This window comes from Canis aureus, chromosome 22, assembly GCF_053574225.1.
Source record: "Canis aureus isolate CA01 chromosome 22, VMU_Caureus_v.1.0, whole genome shotgun sequence".
Lineage (NCBI taxonomy): Eukaryota > Metazoa > Chordata > Mammalia > Carnivora > Canidae > Canis > Canis aureus.
Window position 1 is genome coordinate 20,027,020 of NC_135632.1, and position 19,431 is coordinate 20,046,450.

General features: G+C 35.2%; 1 protein-coding gene across 6 annotated transcripts in view; it reads right to left on the reverse strand.

Annotated features, from left to right (window-relative positions):
• The window catches only part of PPP2R3A (protein phosphatase 2 regulatory subunit B''alpha), a 193,853-nt gene that overhangs the window by 4,235 nt on the left and 170,187 nt on the right, over positions 1–19,431 (reverse strand). The window lies entirely within an intron of this gene.

The window sequence follows — 19,431 nt, forward strand, 5'->3', positions numbered from 1 at the left end:
TCAGGTTCCAATCTCAGTTTGATCACTTAATGTGATTTTGGGCATGTTACATAACCCTTCTGCATCAGTTTCCTCAACTAATGAGTTAATAGCAGTTCCTACCCTCCAGGGTCAAGTGGACATTAAATCATAAACTCATGAAAAATGTTATTTGCTATTCTCATGATTGAGAATTGCTGGGGCCTACTAGAACAAGATGGTGACACCTAATCCTGTGTTGGAGGGGCAGAATCAGGGTCACATATTTTATGTATGTCCATTTGTGAATGTAATTTTTACAAAGGAATTTTTCTTCCCACTGTAGTCTCATACCAGAAACGGGATTTCTAGTAATGGATTTTAATCCAGCCTAGTACACAAAAATATTCTCAAGCCCTGTGGGTCGGTTAGAGTGGAATGCCACCTGAATTTTTTTCATACTTTCAAGGCACCAAGAGCAGTACTATGCACAAAGACTTTGGAGGAATCTTCTGGATTGAGGGAGTTCATTCAGAACCTTTTATCAGTGTTTGGAGACTTACACTCTTATCTCAATGTTTCCAAATGGGGGTGATTTGTTCCTCCTGGGGACATTTGGCAATGCCTGGATGCATATTTGTCATAACCGGGTGGGTCCTCCTGGCATCTAGTGGGTTCAGGGATGCTGCTAAATATCCTACAATGTGCTAGATGACAACTCACAACAGAATAATCCATCTTAAAACAGTACTGTTCACAAACCCTGCTCTACCTCTTGCCCCTTCAGTGTCAGTACATCCCAGGATTCTGGATTAAGCTCTTCTCATTTTGTATTCTCTTGGACAGTCTTTCTTAAAGCTTTATCCACCACTTGTTTACCTGTGGTTTCTAAATGTACATATCCAGCCTAAGCTTCTTGCTAACCTGGAGACTGCCATGTATCCAGTTGCCTAGTCTATGGCTTTTCCATCATGGCAATATATATAAAGTTGAACTCATCCTTCACACACCCTTGGCTCTACCATAATCTTCCCACTTAAAGCCAGAAATCCAGTAATCCCAAATTTCTCTTCTCTCCTCATTTGCCCTCCCTTCTTCAAATCCAGCCAGTCTCTTCTACCATTTACAATAATACATGGGCACATCTTGCTGCTCCCTCCCTATTGCCACTGATACAGTCCACAGCACTATATTTCATTGCTTGGATTATTGCAATAGTTTTCTAACAACTGGTCTTCCTGCCTTCACTCTTGTCACATACCCTCTGCCATTGCGATACCATGCTATCTACCTTGTCAAAATGGGTTACAGGCTTGGGACCTAGTGTCACTGTATGTGTTCTTCAGTGGCCTGCAGTGCCCTTACCCTTTGGTTAACTTATGTTCATCTTTTAATCTGAAATGGCATTTAAAAGGTCCCTCATTCCTAGTGCCTGAGTAACCACCATTTTCAAAAAAATTCATTTAAATGATCTCTACATCTGATGTAGGACTCAAATTCATGACCCCGAGGATCAAGAGTCACAAGCTCTTTAGGATGAGCCAGCCACGTGCTATATCCATCCCTCTGTATCAAGTAAGCTCCATACCCAGCATGGAGCCCAATGTGGGGCTTGAACTTATGACTCTGAGATCAAGACTTGAGCTAAAATTGAGCCACCCAGGCGACCCGTTAAATTTTTTTAAAATTCCAGTTAACATACAATGTAATATTAGTTTCAGGTGTACAGTATAGTGATTCATCACTTGTATACAATACCTGGTGCTCATCACGAAAAGCACTTCTTAATCCCCACCACCATCTTTTATTTAGATGCCTGCAAGGGCTTCCTTATTTGTCTCCCTGCTTCTCTTCTTTAACCACTACTGATCTGAAGATTACTATCCTCAAAAAATGTAAGTGGGATTATATTACTTCCTTAACTCTTTTTCAATAGCTTCCCGAGGACCTGCATGATCTGGGCCCTATCTTTACAGCCACATTTCTCTCTTTTCTCCTTATATTCCAGCCATACCAGTCTTTTAAAAAATGTCCTCAACACGTTTCCTGCCTCAGAGCCACTTATGTTTTTCTTCCTCTACCTAGAACATTTTTGCTCCCTGCTTTTTTCATACCTATTTCCTTCTCAACCTTTAGGCTCTCAACACCTCAGGAAATTTCTTTAGCACCTTAAATCGCAATTCTCTCTTCATTACTGATTTACGGTTTGTTTCCTTCACAATTATATAGTTGTCTTCCTCACTTGACTATAAAGTGTCCATTTTCCAACTCACTAATTTCATTGGGCTACATATAGTATAGTAACTGGCAGTAGGTGCTCAAAATGAATAAAAAGTGACTGTCCTAATGTGCATTGTGAAATGATGTGTCAAGTTGTCAGGGAAGGGTGGAGTAAAATGGTGTGTGTAGAGGTACTCTTGAAGTCACTGAAGTCAGAACTCTTAAGAGTCTAAACTTTATTCTGTTCTCTAGGAATTTCTGAAGGAGACAGTTAACATTCCTTCTAAATGGCCACTTCCAGGTTTACTTGTAGGTAACTGGGATTCCTCTGAGCACAACTGAAGGTTATTTTATGAAGTATTCTGTTAATTTAATTGGTTATTTCTGAATGAGTAGCAGGGTCAGAGGATTGAAGCAGAACTCCTACGGTTCACAAATAGTTCACTAGGAAGCTTAGTATTGAGAACAAATTATTTAACCTAGTATTAACATAATGTTGTTAGCATAAGGGAAAATAACGGGTATTTTTGCTAGCAGTATGTTTGCCGTTAGAAATCTGTTTCCCTAAGTAGTTAGTTCCCCTCTCAGATAAGCAATTTCTGGGCAAAAGTATTAAGGCTGGTTTTGCAGATTCTTGGAATAAATAATGACCGGCACATATATGGTCAAAAAAGGATTTGTGTGGTTTAAGGGTGTTGTCTGGGAATTGTGGTTTGATTCCATTTTTGGGATTCTATTTGTAGGGGTAAAGGGATAGAATATTTGATTTAGGGTTTGAGAAAATCTAAGACATATGCTGGCTATAAGCATAGAATGAAATGTTAAGTAGTTCTTTAATTTGGAGTCTTATAAAACTTTAGAAATAGGAGTGGATGAATCTTACTTTATAGTTTTAAATCTTAAATCACTTATATAAAATGGATTAACTGAAATTACATTACCTACAAAGTTGGATATTTGGTTTAGTGCATTGCCTTGTTGACCCATTCATTAACTAGAAAATCTTGTTTCAACTCTTGTTAAAGTTTGTTAATATACACCATCTACTTTCTTGCCTCAGAAGGTTGATCTCACTTCACGTTTGGTCTCTTGCAGTTCCCTAGGGTCATGAGCCCTCAATTGTTTATTCTTTTTTTTTTTTAATTAAAAAATATTTATTTATTCATGAGAGACACACAGAGAGAGGCAGAGGCACAGGCAGAGGGAGAAGCAGCCTCCATGCCGGGAGCCCGATGTGGGACTTGATCCTGGGACTCCAGGATCACCCCTTCGGCCAAAGGCGGGGCTAAACCACTGAGCCACCTGGGCTGCCCCAATTGTTTATTCTTAGTCTGCATGTAGATAGTATAAAAATTTGGGTTAAATATATTTGAATCATGAACTTGGAGGGATAGGGTCTCATTCATTTTTATTACTAACCACAATGCCTGGCATTGAGTACCAGTGAATCTCTATTGAAATAAAATTGGGTTTTGTCTTGTTTTGCTGAGAGCCAGAAAAATTAAAACATGTTAAATTCAGGTCCATATAAAGCTGCTGTTTACTGAGGACTATTAAACATGATTCAGAACTATTCTACTTGTAAGATTATATCTCATGCTCTAGATTAATTCCTGTCATTGCTTCTTTCTCTCTTCTCATGTCGCTGTTACATACACACGTTACCTTGCCTTCCCCCACTGCTCCTCTGTTAAATTCTCCCACTTTGTTGAGGACAGTCAGGCTGCACACAACCCTTTACTCCACACTTGACTCTTACTCATTCCTAGAAGATGATCTAGTGGGTTTTGGGCTGGCCTTTGCCTACAGTACCTTATTTTCCAGTGTTGATGGAAGTAAATGTACAACTATTACAAAGAGTAATTCATAGACGTTTATATATAATATGAAGGAAAAAGCTACTTTTAAAAACATTCTGGAGTAAACAGTTCTACATTTTCTAAATGTCCAATAATAGAGAAGTGGATGTGAGTTATTGCTTGAGAAAACACTTCTGAAGCATTGAAAGTCATTCAGTAACATTCAGTGTCAAAAAGAAATACACTGGGATCCCTGGGTGGCGCGGCGGTTTGGCGCCTGCCTTTGGCCCAGGGCGCGATCCTGGAGACCCGGGATCGAGTCCCACATCGGGCTCCCGGTGCATGGAGCCTGCTTCTCCCTCTGCCTAGGTCTCTGCCTCTCTCTCTCTCTCTGTGACTATCATAAATAAATAAAAATTTAAAAGAAAAAAAAATACTCTAAAAGTGTAAATAATGGTTATCTCTGGATGACTGAACCAAGGGTGATTTTAATCTCTATTTTCCAATTTTTTTCCAAATTTTCCAATTTTTCTGCAGCAAGCCTCTATTTAGTAATCAAAGACATTCAGAATAAAAAAAGCAAATTGTGTTCAGTCTAGGTTAATCTGTTGGTGAAATACCAGAATATCCTGTAAGAAATGTTTTAAGATAACATAAAATATTCTTAACTAAAAATATGAAGTAATCATATATTTGCCAAATTGCCAGAAAGGTTTGTTTTTAATATTGTAGGTCTCAGCTTCCTAAGGTAAGGACCCTTTAGCCTGCTTTACATAATTTTTTTGTATTGCAGAATAATTTCTGCAATAATTTCTTTATTGAAGAAATCATAAGAATGTTAATTATAAATTTGACATCCTAACCTGTTATCTTCATATAGGTGGCACACACAGTTGAATGTAACTAGTACCCTGTCTCTCTCGTTTCCCCTATCATTCATTACCTTGACTTTATACAAATGCTGTTAAATGTTGTGATCATGTCGTGTGCTAGATGTGATAATTCACAATGTTTGCAGCCTCAGTGTTTGCAGTCTTTCACCTCACTCATATCTGGAGTCATTAGTAGGTTATTATTAAAGGCTTTATTCAAGTACCAGCCTTGAATTAGGTGGTAGAGGTACCTGACAAAGTCTACCTATGATGTTTGTTAGATGGTAAAGTAGATGGGGAATTTCAGGTTGTTTTGGGAGGGTCAAGTTGTCTGGATTCTTGTAGTTATCCTGTAGTGAGGGGTGGCTGTTGAATGTCTGTTGCCTTCTATGTCACTCAGTAAACATTTGCTAAGGATCTCCTACACCCCTAACATTTTGCCAGGTGCTAGGATTAAAAGATGAATAAAACTGTTCTTTGTGGGTGCCTGTCTTTGGGGGTTGCTCAGTTGGTTAAGTGACGACGGACTCTTGATTACAGCTCAGGTCTTGATCTCAGGGTTGTGAGCTCAAGTCCCAAGTTGGGCTCTGTACTAGGTGTGGAGGCTGCTTAAAACAAAAAACAAAAAACAAAAACAAAACAAAAAAACAAAAAAAACAAAAAACAAAAAACCAAATACCAAATAAAAAAATTGTTTTTCTTTGCCCTGGAGAAGCCCAGGTTCTTGTGGAAACACAAACAACTCCATTTTTCTCAGCACTTATATGCCTGACACCGTTGGATGCATTACAGATCTATAATTCTCAGTATAGTCCTGTTGTTTTATGCAGTATATTTACTGTGTGTCAAATGTGTGCCATGTACTGTGTCCTGGAAATGAAGGGAATAAGGTAGGTAGTGGAATGGTAATGTTACAGCTGATTAATTCTAGTTCAGAGAGGTTATGTAATTATGGCGACAATCACAGAAGTGGTAGTAACAATAGCCAATGTTCATTGATTACAGAGCTACTATCCCTAAGGGCAAAGTACAAGGATACTGTACACATTGTCTTAATTCTTTAAACAGCTTAGTGTGACAGGTGGTACCCTCATTGTATAGGTGATGCTGAGGCTTGGATGCCTGGGATTACACAGCTAGTTAAGTGAAAGAGCAAGGATCTGAAATTAATTAGGTTTGTCTAAGTCTAAATTCCATGCTCTTAGCCAATGATGTTATGTTGCATCTCTTCCCAAACAAGGAGTAGTAACAATAGTAATAGCTACTATTCATCAGGTATCTACTATGTGCCAGGTGTTTAGATATATTATCTTAGATTCTCACAACCATCTTGGAACATAGTTGCTGGAGTCTTCTGAAACTGAGCCTGAGGAGTCAGATAACCTGTCCAGCTGGTGAGTGGTAGGTAGAACCGGATCTGTCTGGCTCCTTTCTAAGCCTCTGCTCTTTCCATAGTACCAACCATTCTTTCTCCATTGCTAGTATCTGAATCTGGTATATTTTGTTTGACAGACTCACTCTGATGTATTTGTAATTCCTCTTGAGATGAAGCCCTAGGTGGTGTAACCCTGGGATTCTGGGTCTGGCCTTACTTTTGGACCTATCACTCAGCTATTAACTCTAAACAGGTCTTCCTTTTCCTTTAACATTCTAGTTCTCTATAGGCTGTGGCTGTTGTAAACCTTCTCTTCAGGACTTCATCACCCACATGTGCTCTATGGAGGTCTTATCTCCTATAACATGAGGAGTGTCCAGCAGAAGCCTCTCCTACACACTGGTCAAATTTCATTACAGCTGGTCTCTGCATCTCCTCTCTTGACCCCTCCCTTTTTCTTCAGTCTGCGACCCTTTGCCTCTCCTCTCTCCTCTCCAGGCACAACCTGAGCACTACAACTGGAAAAAACTTGTTTGAGCCAGTTAGTTTTTCTCTTTAGCTGCCATCAGTTTTTCTTTTTAGAGTAACAAACTTCTAAGTGTTTATGCCTATCTTTGTTTTCTCCTTTCTTTTATAGCAGGTTACAAAACAGTATGTAATATAAATTCCATTTTTATAAAACATTATCTATTTGCATTGAAATGTCTGGAAGGGAAGAAAGGCTGTCTCTGAATGGTGGATTTTAAGTGAAGTTTTTTGTTTATCTGTATTTTCTACCTCTTCTGCTGTGAATACACCTATGTATTATCTATTTAAACATACTACCTATGTAAACATAAGGGAGATAACTTTTTTCCTATTTATTAAAGTAATACATGCTTGTTTTATGAACCTTATAAATTACAGACCAGTATAAAAAAACAAACTACTTGTAATCCCATGGCCCAGAGTTATGTTGTAGCCTTATCTTTAGCTTGCATATATAGATGTACACATTTGTAATGATGAAATAATTACAATTTTCTAACCCCCAGTGTGTTTTGTGTAAACACAAATTCCAATGTTTGCATAATATGACACTGTATACTGTGACTTATTGAGCCATTCTATTACTGTACATTTTTGTTACTTTGAATTTTTAAATATAGAATGACCAGTGACAAAAGCCAATTGTTTGGATAGAACAAATCTATTCAAATTTCTGATTATTTACAAACTAGAATTCTGAATCAAAGGGTATAAATTCAGGCTGTATATACTGTCAAATTACTTTCCAGGGAGGTTGGGCCAATTTGTTTCTACCAACAATATCTGAAAGTGTTTGTCTTACTGCATAGTGAGCCTAGAGTGAGATGGTACTGCAGTGTGCTTCCTCTTTGAGAAGAATTTTAAGAATACTTTAATTGCATCTCTCTGTTTTCCCTGCTTACTCAGGGATCCTATCGATCCTATCTGTGTTCACCAGTATCTGATAATGCTTAGTATACAGTAGAAATATAAACACATACTGAATTAATATTCTCTTTTAACAAATTATCTTTTAAAGAATTGCTGCCAGTTTCATAAGCTAAAAACTTTTTGACTCTTGCTTTTTTACAAGTTTTACTGAAATACAATTTACATGTAATTCACTGACCTTAAAGTTCAATGTGTTTTAGTAAATTTTTTTTTTTTAGTAAATTTTTACATTTGTGCAATCAACAGCACAATCTAATTTTATAACACTTTAATCCCTCCATCCATCCCACCTCTCCCTTGTGCCTGTTTGCATTCACTCTTATTTCTGGAACTAGGCAACTACTGATCTGTTTTCTGACTCTAAAATTTGGTCTTTTCTAGAAATTTCTTATAAATGGAATCATATAATATGCAGTCTCTAGTGTTTGGCTTCTTTTGCACAGAGTAGGATTTTTGAGAGACTCATCCATTGTATGTATTAGTTCTTTTATTTATTGAGGTATAATTGATACACAATGAATTGCTCATACTTACAGAATCTCACTTTTGTATATACCTGTAAAAGCATTACAACATTTAAGATCATGAAAATATCCATTCCCCTGCCTCCCAACCAAAGTTTACTCATGCCCCTCCATAATCACTGCTCCCTTTCTCAGGTAACCACTAATTTGCTGTCATGATAGATTAATTTGCATTTTCTAGAATTTTAAATAAATGGAATCAAATGGGTCACACATACTTTTTTGTTTAGCTTCTGTCATTTAGTTTGAGATCCATCCATATTGTGTTTATCAACAGTTCATTCTTCTCATTGCTGAACAGCATTCCATCTTATGTATATACTATATTTTATCAATTCACCAGTTTGATGTATATTTGGATCATGCCCAGTTTTGGGCAGCTATGAATAATGCTATAAACATTCATGTACAAGCCTTAGGGTGAACATTTTTCTTTGGCAGATTCATAGGAATGGAACTGCTGATTCATCGGATAAGTGCATGATTACTTGTTAAGAAATTGCCAAACTCATCTAAGGAAGCTATATAATTTTACCTTTCATCAGTCCAGTGAATGAGGTTCCAGTTTCTCCATATCTTTGTTAACTAGTGATTTTAGTTGGTCTGATGTCTAGGTGGTATATTTCACTGTGGTTTTAATTTGCATTTTCCTAATGTCTAACAATGTAGAACATCTTTTCATATAATTATTTGCTGTTTGTATCTCTAATTTAGTTTATTCAGATCTTTTGTCTGTTTAAAAGTTAGGTTATTATATCTTTTTATTGTTGAACTATAAGAATTCATTATATTTTTGGGTATGAGTCCTTTATCAAGATGTTTTGGAAATATTTTCTCTTAGTCTCCATTTTCTTAATGGTGCCTTTTGAAGCAATAGTTTTTAATTTTGAAGGACATCCAATTTGTCAGTATTTTTTATTGCTCTTGCCTAACCCAAGGTCAAATTGATTTTCTCCTGTTTTATTCTAGAAGCTTTAAGGTTTCTCCTCTCACATTTAGGTCTTTTATTCATTTTGAGTTCTTTTAATACATGGTATGAGGTATGGATTTTGGGAGGTCTTTTTTGGGTGGCATATGGGTATCCAGTGATTTTAACAAAATTTTTGAAAAGATCATTCTTTCTTCACTGGTTGAAAATTAATAATTGGCCATCCATATTGGGTCTATTTCTAGGGTGTCTTAATTGATCTATTTTTATATATGCCAATGCTACAATGTAATTGTTTTATAGTAAATTTGAAATCAGGCAACCTGATCCTTCAGTTTTGTTCCTTTAAAAAAAAGAGTTTGGCTATTCTGGGTACTTTGCATTTCTACATAAATTTTAGGATGAATTTACGAATTTCTACAACAAAAACCTGCAGGGATTTTAATAGGGAATTCATTAAATCTGGATTTGGAGGAACTGACATTTTAACAGTACTTAATTTTCTAATCCAATTTAGATCAGCATCATTTTTGCAGTTTTCAGTGTACAAGTATTATAGTTCTTTGGTTATATTTATTCTTAAATATTTTGTTCCTTTTGATACTAATATGAACGGAATTATTCTTTTTATTTGAATTTCCCTAATGGATTGTTCACTGTACATGGAAATACAACTAATTTTTGTATATTGAACTTATATTCTGAGGTCTTGCTAACTACTAACTCATTAGTCTTGGTAGCTTTCAGGTAGATTCTTAGTATTTTCTGCTTCAAGGTTACATAATCTATGAATAGACAGTTTTACTTCCTCCTTTACAATCTGAATACTTTGAAAGTCTTTTTCTTGTCTTACTGCAGGAGATAGGACACTCAGTTACAATGCTGAATAGAAATGATGGATAGAAACATCTACTTTGTTCTTGATCTCAGGGGGAAGGCATTCAGTATTTCACCATAAGAATGATGTTAACTGTAAATGCCTCTTAGCCAGTTAGGAAAGTTCTCTTCTATCCTTATATGGGTGAGAATTACTGCGATTGGATGTTGGATTTTGTCAAATGCTGTTTTGTGTGTCCATGTAGATGACTGTGTGTTTTTTGCCACTTATTAATATGGTATATTAAATCAATAGATTATTGGATGTCAGTCAGCCTTCTGTTTCTGGGATAAACCCCACTTACAGTATATAGTCTTTTTTTATATGCTGCTGGATTTGATGTGCTAATATTTTATAATAATTTTTGTATTGATGGCCTTGAGGGTTGTTGGTTTGTAGTATTCATTTCTTCTGGTATTTTTGTCTGGCTTTGGTATCAAGGTAGTATTGGCTTTATAAGACAAGTTTGGAAGTGCTCCCTCTTACTGTTAGTTTATGAAAGTCTTTGTTAAAGACTGGTATTATTTTTTTCCCCTTAACTATTTGACAGAATTTATCAGTGAAATCATCTGGACCTAGACTCTTCTTTTGGTAAAGACTTCTAATAATCAGTTCACTATCCTTACTTTGATATAGTCTATTCTGATTTTCCATTTCTTCTTGAATCAGTTTTGGTAATTTGAGTCTTTCTAGGATTGTCCTATTTCATCTAAGATGTGAAATTTATTGGGACAAAGTTCATAATATTTCTTTATAATTATTCAAAGTTCTGTAGTGTCTATAGTGATGCCTCCTCTATTCTTGATTTTGTTAATGTATGCCTCCTCTTTTTTTCTTGATCCAGATAAAAATTTACTTTAAAAAAAAATCTTTACAAAGAACCAACTTCATGTCTCAAGAATTCTTTAATATTGTTTTCCTATTTTCTATTTCATGGATTTCTACTCTGATCTTTATTTTCTTATTTCTACTTATTTTGGATCTGGTTTGCTCTTTTTTTCTAGCTTCTTAAGGTAGAAGTTTATATTATTTGATGTGAGTTAGACCTTTCTGAGGCTTCTCTAAACATTGCTTTAACTGCACCTCATACATTTTCATATGTTCTTTTATTTTCATTCATTTCATGATAATGATAAAGTTCCCGGTGGTTTCTTCTTTGACTCATGTGTCTTTGGAAGTATTTAATTTCCAGATATTATGGGATTCCCAGATTCCTGTTATTCATTTCTTCTTTAATTTTACTATGTCAGACAACATACTTTATTTACTGTAATCCATTTGAATTTATTGGATCTTATTCACTTATCATATGGTCTGCCCTAGAGGAGCTTCACATGCACTTGAAAAAAAAAATGCAGATTTGCTGCTGTTTTGTGGAGGGTTTCTCTATAGATTTATTTGGTATAATATACTGTGTTGTTCTAGTCTTTTGTATCCTTATTGTTTCTAGTTCTATCAGTTACTGAAAGAGGAATGTTGAAATCTCCAACTGTCATTGTTGACCTGTCTTGCAATTTTTGTTTCATATATTTTGGGAGCTCTGTTAAATGTTTAAATATATTTAAAATTGTTATAATTTAGCTATTGCATTTTAATTGGTGTGTGAATTTTCATGTTTATTTCCTGGGTGAAATTTCTACCTTTACTGTTTTAGAAGTGGTCATTATTTATGTTCTTACTATTGATTTTAAAGAATCTGATTTATAAAAGAACACTACTAGTCATATGATGCAATCCAATTTGCCTTTTAGGGTTGTGAATACAGAATTTGTCACTTTTTAAGTGTATTCAGATCTATAAATGATTTCCTTATAAATTTCTCCCAGTTCTTTTAAGCTTTTTAAGTCTTTATATGCAGACATTAGTTTAATATGTACTTTTTTCATTACAGAGAGATAACATTTTATTGAGTAGTCTTTTCTTGACATAGTCAAGACACTTATCTTTATCATATACATACCCTGTATCCTACAACACTTTTCTTTCCCAAACTCACTGCTATTCTTGTATATTTATTGTTCTGTGTGAATTTTAGAATTATCAAGTTCCACAACATATTCTGGGGGATTATGTCAAATTAATAAATTAATCTTAACATGGCAAATAGTCATTGTATCTTTTGATGAAAGTTTGTATTTTCTTTATATATATTTTCCAAGTCACCTTTTTTCTCGATTATTAATGAATGGGATTTTTTCCCCTATTGTATTTTTAGCTGGTTATTTCTGGGGTGTGGGATTCATAACCTTTATCATTAACAATGTACTCAGCTTAAGTTTGCTAATTTTTAAGATTTTTTTCCAAACCAAAAAATGTATTAAATTTTATCATATGCCTTCAAAGAATCAATTTATATTTCCTGTTTCTTTCCATCTTCAATCTGTTAATGGCAGACTGTACAAAGTTAAACCACCGTAGCAATCTTGGGATAAAACCCACTTACTTGTTATGTATTCTTTTATATGTTGGTAGTTTTGATAAGTTATTTAACCTTTTGCTGTTCAGTTTTCATATCTGTAAAATGGGGATAACAGTATCTACAAAATAAGGTTTTTGTGAGCACTTAGTGAATTATAATATTTAGAATAGTGCTTGGCACATAGTACACTTTGTGTGTATATGTTTATAAATTAACAGATTTATTTTTGCTTAAATAAAATGGCTTAATTTCTCCCTTTTATGTACTTGGGTCTGTTTTGTCATCCTTCTCATGCATTTTGAGAGGACAGCCTAATCAATTTATTTTAGTCTATAAGCTATAAATTTCCCCTTGCCCAGATCCCATAAGTTTTAATAAATATTATGCATAGTTCTAGAAAGACTATAATTTGTATTTTGACTTCTGCTTTAGCAGTTATTTTGAAATATATTAATATTTTTTTAGCTTTATTTTTAACTTCCTAGGTATGTGTGTTTTAGTTTTTAGTTAATTTCAGGCTGCATTTTAAGTTGCAATTTCCTTCATGCCTTAATTAATAGGCACTTCTGTGATGGTTCCATGTGTATTTGCTGGCTACCAGGTATACTCTTGAGTACCTCTATAAAATCCTACTAATTCTATATAATTATTTTTTGGCCTCTTTGATTTGTTGGTTTTTACATGGCTGTAGATGCCAATTTTTCCTTATATTTCTATCAGATTTATTTTATATACTGCATAACGTTCATAACTTATTTTCATTGCCAACTGCTGAAATACTGAAACATCTCTTTTAAAGCTTTGAATTCTACTTGTCTCATTAATGTTACCATAACTGACCTACTCTTGTTACTACATTGGACTCTTACCCCTTAGGGATGAATCTAAATAATAGTATACAGTTTGATTTTTAATCCAATGTGAATTTTGTGATTGATACTATATTTGGACTTATTTTAGCCATTTATTTTGTACTATTCTTTTGTCTGCTATAGTGGACATCTGTTGTTCCTTTATTGGCATAGTATATTCCCCTCTTTTTCGGCCATATTTTCTAATTTCCCTTGGGAAAACCTGTGGTTTGGACAGACCTGATTCCTGTATAAGCCTAGTTCTAGGCCTCCTTTAGGAACTGGTTCAGGGATTGGACCCAAACTAAGCCAGTTAGAGTCAAAGGGACACAAATCCTAGGCTTTTGCTGGAGCTTAGGGGAAAGGGATTTTCTCTTTTATTTGAACTTGAAGCTATCAGGTGATCATCTTGCTGCCACATATGAATAACTTGCTATAAGTGAAAAGATGAAAGAAAACCACTATGTAAGAGATGAAAGAGAAAAAGTCTGAGTCTCTAAAGTAAGTTCTACCCCTGGACTTGTCAGTTATGTAAGCCTGCCTATGTATATATTTTTGCTTATGGCAATTTGAATTGAAGTTAAGTCACCTGCTACCAAAAAAAAGGATGCTGATTAACACATCTGCTTCTTAGTAGATTGAGTTTTCTTTACTGAATTTTTTCCACTTTATTGTTTTTTCTAAAAATTGATTAGAAAGTTTTCCATTTTTTTAATTCTTAGTGATTGAGCTTAAATTTTTAACACATACTTTTAACTCTAGTCATTGTTATAGAAATATAAATTATCAGCATCAATATTCTCTACTCTAATAAAGATTCATAGTATATTACCCCAACCTCCTTTTACTCCTAACAGTCTGTGATCAATATTTAGTTCTAAGAATAAATTTTACTAATTTTGTTGCTCTGATTACTTGCATCCCACTGTTTCCTCTAGAATCCATTTACCTTCTTGCTGAAGAATATCCCTTAATACTTCTTTCAGAGATAGTCTGTGGAAGTTAAGTTTTTTGCATCTTTGGATGTCTGAAAAGGTGTTTATTAGGTCCTCACATATAAGTAGGGATAGAATTCTAGATTCAAAGTTATTTTTCTTTGTAGTATTTGAACGATAGTGCTCCATTTCTTTTTGGGTTCACTTTGTGGTAATCTGTTTTTTGTCTCTGGTAGATTTTCAGTTCTTCTATCTTTCATGTTCTGAAATTTCACTCTAGTACAGGACCGGCAAACTATAGTCTGTGGGCCAAATCTCTCTTTCCACCTTTTTTTGTTACAGCCCAGTGAACTAAGAATGGTTTTGCCTTTTAAATTTGAAAGAAAATAATATTTTATGACATGTGAAAATGATAGGAAGTTTATATCTCACGGTGTATTAGAATTTTATTGGAAAACCACCACATTCATTTGCTTACATACTACCTATGGGTACTGTCATACCACAATGCCAGAGCTAAATAGTTGTGACAGAACTGTAAAACCTAAAATACCCACTACCTGCCCAGAAGAAATTTGCTGATTCCTGTGTATGTGTTTATTTTCTTAAATAGATAGTATTTTGGGAATTATCTGGCTATTATTTCTACTGGTTTCTGCAAGGATTTCTTACCCCAGTATCATAATCAATATCCCAAATCAAAAACTTTTTAGCTGTGCCTTTTATTATTCAGCCCAATGGTTGTGTTTTTCATTAAATTTTTTTTTTTTTATTTCCAAGAAAGTGGTCAGTCTTGTTTCAAGAGTACAATATTCTCTTACCTCTAAAAATGGTAAATGTACTCAACTGGAGATCTTGTTCTAATTGCTGAAGTGAGTCTCCTTCCAAGGGTGAAAGTTCTTCCATTTGTTGAGTATTTCATTGGTATTTGTAACTGTTTGATATCTGTCCACTTTTCTGTGTAGTTGGGAATGAACTGCTGCTTCTGTTTGCATTGGCTACTTAGGAGGGGGCAATCTGAGGTTACTAGTATTTTCAAGGAGAATGAAGGGATGGATGGGCCAGGCTGCTGGTGTGGATATTTCAGTGGATGTGCTTTCACTGCTCCAAGATCCCACACTCTTGCTTTTTGTCTTTCCTTTAAGGATAGGATGAGATATATAAAGGTTTGACCTACCTGGATGCTGCTTCTTCTGGTCTCCCTCTAGCCCTTGGTTTCAGTCAAATTCGAGTATATCACCCTTAAGTGCTGCTGCTTTTATTTGTAGCAATTATCTTCTCTGTCCTCCTGCATAGAACCTAAGCTCTGGCTCCCTCTTCAATCTTCAATCTGATCCCATCTGTTTTCCTTTAGTCCACTGAAAATTTCTCTTCCTAAGTGGTACTCTGTAGTTATTTTTAAGTGGTGTGAGAGACTGAAATAGTACATTTTTAGACTGCCTTCTTAAATGAGAAGCTGTTCTAAATTGTAGTTCCTATTTAGAAGTCCACTGTAGTTTTGTTTGTAGTCTAGTATGCATTTTGTAGATGGTCTATGGACAAAACCCACAAAGGTATTTTATCTATTTCCAGGGAATAGTTTGCTATGGCTGCAAATAATAAGTTCCAATTTCTTTTTGCAGTTTTTGTTTCAGATGCACTGCTTTTTTTGAGGGTTCATTTTTTTTAAATTCAACCTTTGTCTTCCAGAATTGAATCCTTTTCTTTTAATAAGCGAGTTTATTCCATTTACATACACTGATCTAAAAATGCTTCCTTTACTTCTGTCATCTTTATGCTTTGTGGTCTGTGTTTTCATTTTGTGTGTACATGTTTTCTGATTGAATTAGAACACTTAGAGTCTGGCTTTGGTTTTTCAAGTGTTTATTTTAATTAGTATTCCTAAACTCTCATTTTGACTTACAGCTTTAAAGGCTATCTATGGAAGCCTTGCCAATGAAATTTACACATTTTCTTTCTCCTCTCCACCTCCCATTTTCAGTTACATTGTTACTTCTAGGATGTTTTACATATATTTCTTCCTCTTCTCTACATTCTAGTTTCAGCTGTTATTTTTTCCAGACTATTATGTTCTTATCTCTATTCTTTCTACATTTGAATGGATCAAATGCTGTTATTTCTTTTTCACAGTGGTTGCTCCATTTCCGGGCTCTTTATTTTGGTTTGGTTTGTTTCTTGGTTTTATGCTTATGTCCTTTTTAAAGAAGAGCTCATGGGTGCTATATTCCCTTCAGTTCTTATGTGTTTGGAAATACCATTTGTTCTTTCATGCTTGAATGTCATCTTGGGTTAGTATAAAATTTGGGGCTGTAGGGGTGCCTGGGTGGCTCATTCGGTTAAGTACCTGCCTTCAGCTCAGGTTATGATCCTGGAGTCCTGGGATCAAGCCTCTGTCTGGCTCCCTGCTCGGCAGGGAGCCTGCTTCTCCCTCTCCCTCTGCAGTTTCCCCTGCTTGTTCTCCCTCTGTAGGTCTTGTTCACTCACTCTCTCAAATAGATAAATAAAATCTTTAAAAAAATAAAATTTGGGATTATATAATTTCTCTGAGAAGGTTGTATATATTGTTTCATGGTCTTCCAGTATTCAGTTTTACTATGGAGGTATCTGAGGCAAGGGTGATTTTTTCCCCCTTGTCTGATGACTTGAATTTTGTAAAAAAGGGAAAAATGGGGCACCTGGGTGGCTCAGTCGGTTAAGTGTCTGTCTTCAGGTCAGGTCATCATCCTGGAGTCCCTGCTCAGTGGGGAGTCTGCCTCTCCCTCTGTCCCTCACCCTGCTTGTGCTCTCACTCTTTCTCCCTCTCAAATAAGTAAAATCTTAAAAAAAAAAATAAAAGGAAAAAACCCCTTAAATAAACTTTTATTTATGTCGTTGAATTCTGGCAAATTCAACATATATATGGAGAATCAATCATTATCAGAATTTTCTGGATATGGTGTGACTCCTGACCTTTCTAGATTTCAACTCTTGTTTTATTTTTATTTTTCAAAAAAAATTTTTTTAAATTTTTATTTATTTATGATAGTCACAGAGAGAGACAGAGGCACAGAGACACAGGCAGAGGGAGAAGCAAGCTCCACACACCGGGAGCCCGACGTGGGACTCGATCCCGGGTCTCCGGGATCACGCCCCGGGCCAAAGGCAGGCACCAAACCGCTGCGCCACCCAGGGATCCCTTATTTTTATTTTTTAAGATTTATTTATTTATTCATGAGAGGCGCAGAGACATAGGCAGAGGGAGAAGCAGGCTCATCGCAGGGAGCCTGATGTGGAATTTGATCCTGGATCCCGGGATCATGACCTGAGCTGATGGTAGGCACCCAACCGCTGAGCCACCCAAGGGTCCCTCAAGTCTTGTTTTATTTTTAAAAAAGCTTTTATTGGAATCTTTTGGTTCCATTTGCTCTGTTGTCTAATACATATAACATATCCCTGTTGTTTTCCTTACATATACCTAATTTTCTTTTTGTTCTGCTATTCCATTCTATTCCGTCTTTTAAAGTCTTTCTCCACATCTCTATTTTTTTGTTACTGTAATCAAGAAATATAGATCCACAAAATGATTTTTAATGTTTACATGGAATTATAGTATATATATGTAGGATAATTTTATTACTCCTATCAGTGAAAAGTTGGAGGCAATCTTTATTATAAACATCTACACATGCTCTTAACAGTATTGATACTGCTTCATAAGTAGACTATGGATGCTCAATGCCAAAAAATTTAGATCATGCTTGTGAATATACTCACCTGTGTTTTCTGATTCAGTAAGGCTTAAAATAATGAGTGATGAAATGATTTTTATGGGTTTCGGGGTCAGTGATAAAAATGAGATCTCAGTTTTGTGGCTAAGAATATTAAGGAAATCTCTAGATTAAAGAAAGTGGTTTGGTAATGGCTTCTTTAATACTCTCCAAAAAGATATTGAAGACTTAATGGTAGGTGTGTAAAATGTACAATCTCTGTGGAGGGCTACCTGACATTATGTACTGAACTGGATATTTCATTTTTATCCTTCTAGATCTACTCTTCGTTTAGTTTGTGCCCCAGGAGGCTGATCCAGATGGACCACATCAGTTAGTTGTCTTATCTTCCGGTTTCTTGTTGGAAGCTAATGGGAAGTACCAGCAGAATACGAAGGGATATAAAGAAAGTGAAATTGGGTATTTATTCTAGCAGCTCTCATCTGGGTTGACATCGTTTGACTAAATTCCCTTACTGAAGGTCACAAGTCCTGACTCTCTCCATATACTTACTCTCTTTGGGTTCTGATAATGGTTTTATCTCTTTGTCCTTTTAGGCCTAGGGGTGAAAGTGGCTCCCCACTGTTGCTAGTTCTGGGTGTCTGCATTATTTCGTGTTGGTTTCTCTAATCTGTGTTTTTGCAAGTATGCTGTTTTCTATACTTCTGGAAATATGTCCTATATATGTATAAAATGACATGTATATAAGATTATTCATTAGAACATTTTATTTCTAATAGCATAACTTTTCTCATAATGGTAATAACTATAGATTAGAATATTATACAGCTATAAAAACTTAGAACATTCATTAGATACATGTATGGAAGAACATTCATTAGATACATATATGGAATAATCTCCAATTTATTGTTTTTATTAATTTTTTTCATGCACTGAAAGCCCCAAAATATTTGTAAAGCCTCATTTATACCTTAGTAATCATAAAATACAAATGTTTTTGGTTTACCATACTGTTTTCTCAAGCTTTGTTTTTAGGTGTAATTGTTACATAAAAAATGATATGCATTTAATGAATGCATCTTGATCAATGTGGACATATGCATACATCTGTGATACCACAACCAAGGTACTAAATATACCCATCACCTTCCTTCTCTTCTTGTGTATGTTTATTTTGTAGGAAGACTTGACATGAGATTTATCCTGTTAACCTTTTAAAGTGCACAATACCAAATTTTAAACTGTAGGCACTATGTTGTACAGCAGATCTCTAGAATTTTTATACAAGTGTGGAAAAAACTAGGTACCAAACAATGAATGCTACCATATGTGTAAGGGAAAAAAGTAATGTAACAATATATATGTGTATTTGCTTTTTTATTTTTTTTTAAATGTAGGCTCCATACCCAGTGTGGAGCCCAACACTGGATTTGAACTCATGACCCTGAGATTGACACCTGAACTGGGATCAAGAATTGGATGCTTAACTGACTGAGCCTCCCAGG